Raw genomic sequence first — 10,651 nt, 5'->3', positions numbered from 1 at the left:
TCTGACTGTTGCCATTTCTTGGGCTATAAAAGTCCACTTTCAGGGTGATTTCTCTTAGAGATCATTTATTCCTTGACCTGTGCTCAAAAGAGGAAAAGAAGATGCTGTTCTCTTGGGCTAGGTAGGTTTGGACAACTACATCCAGCTCTCATGTAATTCTAATTGAAGGCATCCAGTTAATAGTTCCTGAGGACCAACAGGGAGGAGAATAAATCTTCCTCCCAACCACTCTCCAACCTGCTATGTCTACTCCATAAAATGGAGTGGAAAAGGCAAAACATAGCCAAAAGTTGCCAAGTAGATCTGTTTGCTTACTTTGTGAGCTAGTACAAAGAGTGGCTCACTTTTTTTTTTTAGCATGGGCATTTTTTTTAATTAAAGCTTTTTATTTTCAAAACAAATGCATGGACAATTTTTCAACATTCATCCTTGCAAAATCTTGTATTCCAGATTTTCCCCTCCTTCCCCCTACTCCTTCCTCTAGATGGCAAGCAATCCAATATATGTTAAACATGGTAAAATTATGTTTAAATCCAACAAATGCATACATATTTATACAATTATCTTGCTGCAAAAGAAAAATCATATCACAAAGAAAAAGAAAATGAAAAAGAAAATCAAATGCAAGCAAACAACAACAAAAAGAATGAAAATGTTATGTTGTGGTCCACACTCAGTTCCCATAGTCGTCTCTCTGGATGCAGATGATTCTCTTCATCACAAGATTATTAGAATTGACCTCAATCATCTCATGGTTGAAAAGAGCCATGTCCAGCAGAATTGATCTTCTTATATTCTTGTTGTTGCCATGTACAATGATCTCCTGGTTCTGCTCATTTAACTTAGTATAAGTTCATGTACATCTCTCCAGGTCTCTCTGAAATCATACTGCTTGTCGTTTCTTAAAGACCAATAATATTCCATCACATTCATATCCCAAAACTTACTCAGCCATTCTCCAACTGATGGGCATCAGTTTCCAGTTTCTTGCCACAACAAAAAAGGCAGGAGTGACTCATTTTTTGAAGGAGAAATTCTAGTGACTCAAATGCAAGGTACCAAGAGATGCCTCCACACTAACCAGTTCATCCTGGGGTAGCTTCAGTATCTGAGATTTAATCAGGAATTATCTTTCTCTTCTTAAGTTGTCAACATCTTCTGTCTGTGAAGAGAGTCATAAGAGCTTCAAATTCACTTTCTAGGAGGCATTTGGTAAATACTTATGGACCGATTGATTAACTGAGGTGACAATCAATCAACCTTTTATACTAAAGGTTGTACTGTGATTTGCAGGGCCTATGCTGAGTCTCAGAGAGAAAGGAGGAGGCTCATTGGGACTTTTTATTATTTTTTTAAGAACTCAAAACCGATTCTTTTCTTTATTCATGACTGTGTTAAAATAAATTCTTTTCTACTAGTGCTTGCGGATTTGTGGGAGAACTGAAATCTCTTTGGGGGAAAACACTTGCAAAGGTTTGAACTTTAGTCTCCATTGCCTCAAAGCTGGATATGTTACATTTTATTTTGTTTCCTGGAGAACTCTAGGACTCTTAAGAGCTTGAGAAGGTCTTATATCCCTATTATTAACTCAACCTTCCACTAATTGTGTTCTTCAATTTTAGGGGTTTAATAATTAAGGGGCTTAAGGGGCTATACCTTTATTTTAACTACTTATTAGTCAAATTTGCTTTTGAGGGGGAGCAATTGGGCTTAAATGACTTGCCCAAGATCACTCTTATAGCAAGTGTCTGAGATTTTATTTGAACTCAGGTCCTTTTGATTCCAGGACCAATACTCTATACACTATACCACCTAGCTTCTCTTAGACTATATTTTAGAAAGGAATATTTTCTTCAAATATATAGCAAGAGCAAACATTTCCTTACAACACCTTAGAGGCATTATCCCCTCCATACCACTTAAGTCTTTGGGGAAGAGAGGGGAATTAGGTTCACAGTTTAGCTCAGTCCCTACATGACATTAGACACAATAAATCAAAAGTCCCATTACCCCCCTGGACAGAAGCTCCAAGATCCCCACAATTCAAGATCCCAGGTCAGGAAGTCTACTTCCTACACTTAGAACTCAAATGTATGAACAAAAGACCAAAATTCCAAGTCTGTTTCTTAGGGTCACAGGGCCTAAGGAGGAAGGAATCCTCAGGCCCTTCACCTTAACTGAATAATGCTCATGAAGTACCTGCTATGAGTGTTCTGTACTTCTATACTCCTCTGGAAAAAGACTGACTTTTTTAATCAGACAGATTTAAAGATGCTGCCAGTTTGACTACATAGCCAATGGGAAGAGGCTGCTTTTGATCACATGGTAAGTCAACTATAGGATGCTCAGAAATGCACCCAGATTCCCTTTCTCACAGAAGCAGGTCTCCGGCAGCTCTCATGAAATTGCTTCTATTTTAGAAGGTCTGCATGAACATCATTCAGTTAAGGTGAAGTACCTGGGGATTCTTTCCTCCTTAGGCCCTGTGACCCTCTCCAATCCATTCCCTGCATCTCATGGATATTGTTAAGAAAGATCTCACCAAGTAAGGCCTCTCTGTTCAAGAAACTCCAGTTGCTCCTTTTTGTTTCTAGAATAAACTACAGCTCCTCCATTTAAGATTCTTCAAAAGCTGGTTAGAGCCTGTCTTTCCAGGCTTATTGCCAATTCTTCTTCATGTACTTCTTGTTCCAATCCAATTGGCCTATTTTCTATTTCTGATACACATGTCACAGACAAGTAGCATGCTAATTACTCACATTTACATGGTGTTTTGCAGGCTACAGACTGCAAGTGATATCATCCTTATTTTACAGATGAGAAAACTTAGAGAGTTTAAGACATTGAAAATTACACACTGAAATGGCAGCGATATGTTTTTGGACAAAAGGAATTTTAGTTTCCTTTTAATATTTATATGCTATCAAATGAATCTATAATTACTTGGCTGGAGAGTCAAGGTTATATTGTTTGAACAAGCAACTACTCTCTGCTGAGTAGTTTCATTCAAAACAATTTTTGATCTGTAGATTGCTTTTTGAACCAATTAATTAGAGAGTAAAAGGAGTTGCATGTTATTAATAGATATATCTCTCAAGCTCCTTTGGTAAAGGATCTACCCACTGTACCATGAACTTATCTCTCTATCTTTTGGAATTATTGCATGCATCAACAAATAATCAGGGTTTCTTTTTCTTGCTCTCAGTATATGACCATTTTACCTACAGAATCTTAGTTCTGCCACTTAGAACTTGTGTGAGCTTGGGTATGTCACTTAAATTCTCTGTGCCTCATTTTGCTCATCTGTAAAAGAAAGGCCTTAGATTTGACTATTTTTAAGAGCTTTTCAGTTCTAAATATTCATGTTGTGATCCTACTTTCAGAATGATATCCCTTACATAAAGAAGCATAGAACAGAAGATAGAGTTGTGGGTTTAGAGTACAGATTAAAATCCTACTTCTGATACTTAACTAGCAGTATGACACTGAGAAAATAATTGGAACGACTATGTGCTTCAATCACCTTTCTAGAATTGGTCAGTAAGCCAGAGATAGTTTGCAAAATGCATTAGTGGACGGAGATTCCTTTCACAGATTTTTCACCTTGATGTAATCCTTGTATCATTCTTGCATGGAAGACATTGGTCATCATTGTTTGTAACATATTATATTATTCCCACCCTAATCTTTCCATTGCCCTTTGGGTCATATATAATTTTGATTTTTCAAAGATTACAGTTGAGTGTAAAAACAAAACTTCCTTAACATCTGTATTACTACAAAGAGAATCCTCAAAGCTGAGATCAAAGATCCATTCGCAAATTGAGGGTTTAAATATCCTAACAAGCTATGGCAAGTTGAAGAACTCCTCTTCTCCATCTAGCGATATTTCGGTTTAAAGAATCACAACATCTCCCACGGACAGCGTTTAAAAAACAAAGACAAAACTGACAGATATTTAAAAGTCTTTTCTTTTTTGTTTCCATGCAAACCATTTATCCTTCTTTTCTCATGTGACATTATCACATTCAGTTTCCTTTATGTCATTATATTTTCATAACAAGTTACAACTCCCAAGTTTTCATATTATTTTCATTTGATTACAATTGCCCTTGACTTTGTCCCGAAAAGCACAAGTAAGTCATTTCCAAATTACGCTCCAAGTTAGTTTGCTTTTCTTTATCTAACCACCAGGGGGAGGTGGTGAGCCAGGAGAGGCAGCGGTAGCCGCTCTCAGTTCCTATGGGATGCTCCCTCCCGCCAATGCGTACATGCTATTGGTGAGCCTTCTGCTGGTCCAGCACTCTTAAGTGATTCTGCGATTTTCTCACTCATCTCACAGAAGCATCAGCTATTTCCGTGCCATTTGCTCTCTGTGCCTCCTATTTCCCTTCCTCTACCGCTCTCCAAAGCAAAAAGGAAGGTCCCTAGGAATAGCTCCTATAGTTTTGCAGTTTTGTGAACATCTAGCTCTGGTCACTTAATCAAATGTTTCACCTTGGAAAGAACTCCCCTTCTTTCTCTCTTCTCTGTTTATCTGAACATAAAACAAAATGCAACAATTGGTTTTTGGTTGGCCAAAAGTTTTTCTTTCTTCTGATGACTTTGAAGTGAAAATAATAATTTCTACCCTCCATATAAGGATTGCAAAATGCTTTACATATTACTCTATTTGATTCTTAAAACATCCCAGACAGATTTTACAGATATAGACATACCCATTTTATAGATGAAGAAACTGAGGTTAAGAGAAGTTGGCAATCTAAGCAGCCCTAGCTTTCTGACCAGCAAATCATTCTTTTCCATGGGTCTTTAGTCATTAGGTTTCTGTGAGCTTGGCTAAAGACTGGATACATGTAAAAATGGTTTTATCTGAACTTGTCTCTGAGAATTCATCTTATTTGGGAGGGGTGTGTTACTTTCTAAATACTGACTATATTAACATGCTCATAGGCCATAGAAGCCCAAGATTGAAAGCCTCTTGTTCTATAATTCTATAGTTCTATATCAGAGAAAGAGTATTACACTTTAGAATCATTACAGTGGGGATATTGTTCCTAGTTTCCTTTTCTCACTCCATTACTCTATGATTTTATTTAGATTTTTGCTTTGTTCCTCATTGTTTGAGGAAGACATGATATGACAGCAGTTACTGGAAGAATGTGTTGGTCCACCATCATTTCCACTATCAGAAGGTATAATATGTTAGTATAATATGTAATATTCAAGCATAACATGAGTCAACAGTGTTTATATAAAATCTTTACATTAGAACATAATGTCCAATAAAGAAGAAAATCTTTAGTTAGTTTTTAGAAATGTGTCAGTAGACAGCACTTTGTCTTAAAGCATTCTTTTCTAGAACAGCAGTCTTTGTAAGACTATTAATATAGTTTTATGTTGCATTAAGAGAGGCACAATGTTCAGAACAAGAGAGGTGATAATATTGTGGCATTGTCTACAGTGGGAACACTCCTCACAGTTCTAGGGCAGAAAAGAATGCTTATGCTCAGGTCTCTAGAAGTATCTCTGAAAACAGCTGTGCAATAGAGCTGCATTGTCTATGGAGTGTTCAGACCATGTCTTAGCATCACATTTTTGGAAGCATACTGATAAACTGGATTGTACTTGGAGAAGAATGACAAAGATGATGAGGGGAGTGGAGACCATGCCACACAAAGACCAGTTGAAAGAACTGGGACTATTTAACCTTTAGAAGAGAAGACATGATTGGGGTGAGGAGACTAACTGCTTTAGTTTCTTTGAGTATTGTCATGTTGATGAAGAATTCCATTAGTTTAACTTGGCCCTAAAAAAAGGGTTCCTTGATTTCTAGAAATAGGAACAATGAGAAGAAGTTGCAGAGCTACAGATTTCATCTTGGTATAAGAAAAAAAACTTCCTAATTATTACAGCTACACAAAAATGAAATCATCTATTTTAGGAGGTAGGAGTGTTGAATGACTAATTGTTGGGGATTTTGTAGTAGAAATTCCTATTCAGATGTGGGTTGGACTAAATGACTTTTGAAATACCTTTCAACTCTGAGATTATATGTTTGAGAAAAATAAATATTTTAATAGTGCATGTGTAAATTATCCAAGAAAAAATGGAAGTATTTCTCAATCCGCATATGTTGGCTTAAGAAAAATTGTGTTTGATAATTATAGTTAGAGTGAAGTCAAGATGGTGGAGTAAAGGCAAGACTCACCCAACTCTCCCCCAGATCCCTTCAAATTCCTTTAAATAACGACTCTAAACAAGTTTTGGAGTTTCAGAACCTACAGAAAGATAGAATGGAGCATTTCCTAGTCAAAGATAACTTAGAAGGTTAGCAAGAAAAGTCTGTGGCAGTAGGATAGGAGTCTAACACATAGTCCTGCTCAGGACCCACCAGTGTAACCCACTCTGCCCTCGCTCCAGTGCCAGCAAAGATAGAAATGGGGTTTGGGGGTCTCTGAATCAGCCACAGCACTGGCAATTTCTAGACGTCTCAGCCAAGAGACACTAAAGATGACATAGAAGTTTGGAAGGAAAGGTTTGTCCCAACCATGATCAGAGGGCCTTGGGAAACCAGCAAATCAGAAATGTGCATGGGTTGGAGGTGGCAGCAGCAACCCCAGGGGGCTTCAGTTTATAGGAGGTCTCTTTATCAGCATTGAGAAAAGATTCTGTTGCTTTAGTATACTAGAACTTATAGCTACAGTGGGGTGGGTACACTCCTCAGTTCTAGGGCAGAAAAGAATGCTTATGCTCAGGTCTCTAGAAGTATCTCTGAAAATAGCTGTGCAAAACACCTAAAGCTTAGAACAATGCGCCCTTCACCCTGGAAATAGAACCCTCCTTTAACAAAGAATTAAAAGCCAAATAATAGGTTGGGATAAAAAGTAAACAATAGAAAAAGATTCTGATCATAGAAAGTTACTATAGTGACACGGAAGATCAAAACACATTCAGAAGACAACAAAATCTAAGGTCCTACATCCAAAGACTCAGAGAAAAATAAGAATTGGGTGCAGGCCATGGGAGAGCTCAAAAAGGTTTTTGAAAAACTAAGTAAGAGAGACAGAGGAAAAATTAGGAAGAGAATTGAGAGTGATGAGAAAGGAAAATATAAAAAACTAAAGAAAGCCTTAAAAAGCAAATATTGACCAAATGAAAAAAGAGATACAAAACCTCATTGAGGAAAATAATCCCTTGAAAATTAAAATTGAGCAACTGGAAGCTAATGCCTTTATGAGAAGGCATTAGTTTCCATTTGCTAAATTTTAATTTGAATGAGAAATCGAGAAACAGTAAAACAAAACCAAAAGAATGGAAAAAATACACTTGAGTGGCTCAAATAAATTTCCTTTCAATGTATCATAAATTTCATTGAAGTAAAAGTCTTTCCCCAAGAAACTTATGCGATTTCCCTTAAGCTGCATTTAGTCAATATCATAATATCCAATTTTCCTTAAGATCTACATCATGCAAATTTCTTTGTCCTGTAATCATTTTCATCTGAATTCCCTTTCTTCTCCTCTTTTCTCATTCTGCCCATGTTGTTTCTATTTTCTGTTCCCATTCATCTTATACTAAAGGAAATTCAGTAGCAAATATACAATATAATCAATCTTTCTATTTCCATTTTGTTTCTTTAGTGGTCATTAGAAGCATTGTTGTTTAGACAAATGCTGGATATATTATTCTAAAAGACAGATACACACATTTTCTTCTCACCTCTTCCTCTGTATTGGGCTGTTGCCACTCAGAGACATCTGGGAGGTGGGAAAAACTTGAAGACTAAAATGTGCCTCTCCTTCTTCCCTGCTTTATCTCCTATCACAATCAGGCTGCTCCGAAATCATCTGGACTGCTTGAGTCACCAATATCATTCATTGTTAGAATTCTTACAAGGTAGTAAGTCACTGGAATTGATAGAGACAATGATTTATGTACTTAGTATGTATTAGAGTTCACACCTTTAAGAAAGCATATAGAAGGAGGAGCTCCCACAGGCCCACAGAAGCCCACAAGCCCAGTTTCTTGGAGCCAGAGTCAGATTCATTCCATTTTCCATGTTTGTGAAGATGATGCTGAACTTGGATTTAGGAAGATCTGAGTTCAAATTCTGCCTTACCAGCTGTCTGACTCTAGCAAGATAGTAAATTTCTGTTTGTCTATTTCCTTATAGGGCACTGAAGGAATTGATGATTTAATATCTGTAAACCTGAAGGTGCTACATAAATACTAGTTATTACTATTATTATTCCATGTCAGAGATGTTACAGAAGATTTTTTTGTAAACAAATAGTCTTTTAAATGTGTAAATCTCCAATGCAACACTGTAAAGTGGTATAAATGTTTTCTTTAAATAGTTTTATTCTTAACATTCTTATATAGTTGAACCAGCTCTTTCTATATTTTTGTTATAAGAACTGTATAAAAGGAATTTGGTGCAAATTGTTTTTCACAGTTAACTTTTTCCCTTATATCTATTTATAGTTTGTGGAAAACCTTTCAAATTTTATATTATCAAAATGATCCATTTTATCTCCTGTCATTCTCTCTATCCTTTATTTGGTCAAGGATTCTTCCCTTAAGCAGTATTGTAAAAGATTTTTTTCCTATTCCACTCATTTGTTTATTATTGTATGATCCCTGGGCATTTATTGTGGTATATGGTATGAATGGTAATCTAAACCTAATTTCTTTTAAATTGCTTTCCAATTTTTCTGGCAGTTTTTAAGTTTATTTTTTAACATTAAGAAATTCTTAATTAAGAAATTAATTTAGGGGGCAGCTAGGTGGCGCAGTGGATAGAGCACCAGCCCTGAATTCAGGAAGACCCTAGTTCAAATCTGATCTCAGACACTTAACACTTCCTAGCTGTGTGACCCTGGGCAAGTCACTTAACCTCAATTGCCTCAGGGAAAAAAAAAAGAAAGAAAGAAAAAAGAAATTATTTTAACATTAAGAAATTTGAGTTCCAAATTCTCTTATTTGCTACAGTCTGTATTGCCACCTACTGTGAAGGCAGGCAATATTATACTCATTATACATGTGAAATCATGCAAAATATATTCTCCTATTAGCCACATCACCAAAAAAAAGCAAGAAAAATAAAATAAGAAAATTATACTTCCATTTGCCCTCAGAGTTCATTAGTTTTCTCACCGGAGGTGGATAGCAGTTAACATCATGAGTCTTCCCAAATTGTCTAAATCTTTCATAATGAATCAGCGTTGTGTTGTACTACTGTGAACAACGATCTCCTGATTCTGCTCACTTCACTTTGCGACATTTTACGTCTTTCCAGATTTTTTTAAAACCACCCCGTTCATTATTTCTTATAGCACAATAAACACACCCCAGCTTTGTCAGCCATTCCCCCGTTGATGGGCACCTCTCCATTTCCAGTTCTCTGTCACCACACAAAGCCATTAGAAGTATTTTTGTACATGAGTTCTCTTCTGTTTTTCCTTGCATCACTTTGGGATATAGGCCTATAGTGTGGTATTGTTGGACTAAAGGGAGTGCACAGTTTTATCGTCCTGCAGTGTTCCCCGGCATGGTCGGACGGCTCACACTTCCACCAGTAATTCATCAGCGAGCCTGTTTTCCTATATATCCTTAAAATTGATCATTTTCCTTTTCTATTATGTCAGCCAATCTTATAGGGACCTCGGAGTTGTTTTAATTCACATTTCTTTAATCCGTAGTGATTCGGAGCGTTTTAAATTGCCACTTCCTAGCCTTTGGCCACTTATCAATTGGAAAATAGCTCGTGTTTATAAATTTGGTTCAGTTTCCTATTTATTTGGATGTTGGGGCTTTTAACAGAGAAACTTGCTGCAAATGTCACTTTCTCCCTACCCCACCCCCACCCTGCTGCTTTTTCTGAGTTTAGTGGCCTTAGTTCATTTACTTTCATATGATCAGAATTACCCGTTTTGCTTCCCGTGATCTTTGTTATCTAGTTCGCTCACTAACTCTGCTTATTTTCCCATGTTTCCTTTACTTATGACGTCACTCCTTACTTCCATCACGCACTTAAGTTTGATCTTATTTTTGGTATGAGGTGATAGCGCCTAAATAAACTGCCTCAATTTTCCGATCTTACAGGAGTCTAATGATTGTTGTTCAGTGCCGTCAGACTCTTGATGGGGTTTTCTTGGCTGAAATTTCCTTCTCCAGCTCATTTAACATCCGAGGAAACTGAGACAAAGAGGGCGAAGTGACTTGTTCCGGGTCACACAACAAGTAAGCTGAGGTTAACTTTGAACTCCAGTCCCGGCGCTCTGTGCTCTATGGCGCCATCTAGCGGGCCCAGGATTGATACGGAGGGTTAAATGAGAGATTTGTAAACTGTTTTATAAACCAACCTTGGCGCTAAATAAATGTTGACTATTATAATTATGTCCAAAGAAACTAGTCTGGGTTAGTTCTTAGACAGAAGCCCCTAGTCCTTTCTCCTGCTTTCTCTGATCCTTTTAGAGATCCTTCACGCGAGGCCATTCTCTAGAGGACTTTCAATTCACTTAAAAAAAAAAAACAAAAAAACTTTAGAGACAAGAATGACTCACACCAAGACACTTTCCCATGAGAGCGGTGTCCTTAGAACAAACCAATGATGATCGGCGGCACCGGGGAAGATTTCACGAGAAGG

General features: G+C 37.1%; 1 long non-coding RNA gene across 1 annotated transcript; it reads right to left on the bottom strand.

The window, feature by feature from the left end:
- Positions 1-382: 382 nt before the first annotated feature.
- On the bottom strand, positions 383-10,645 carry LOC141543623 (uncharacterized). Its single transcript, XR_012482480.1, has 3 exons — positions 9,931-10,645; positions 7,723-7,910; positions 383-1,162 (listed from the first exon to the last, which is right to left on the bottom strand). It is a non-coding gene; the product is annotated as an uncharacterized LOC141543623 (long non-coding RNA).
- Positions 10,646-10,651: the final 6 nt, after the last annotated feature.

This window comes from Sminthopsis crassicaudata, chromosome 5 (genome assembly GCF_048593235.1).
Source record: "Sminthopsis crassicaudata isolate SCR6 chromosome 5, ASM4859323v1, whole genome shotgun sequence".
Classification (NCBI taxonomy): Eukaryota; Metazoa; Chordata; class Mammalia; order Dasyuromorphia; family Dasyuridae; genus Sminthopsis; species Sminthopsis crassicaudata.
This window is presented reverse-complemented; position numbering and strand designations above follow the sequence as displayed.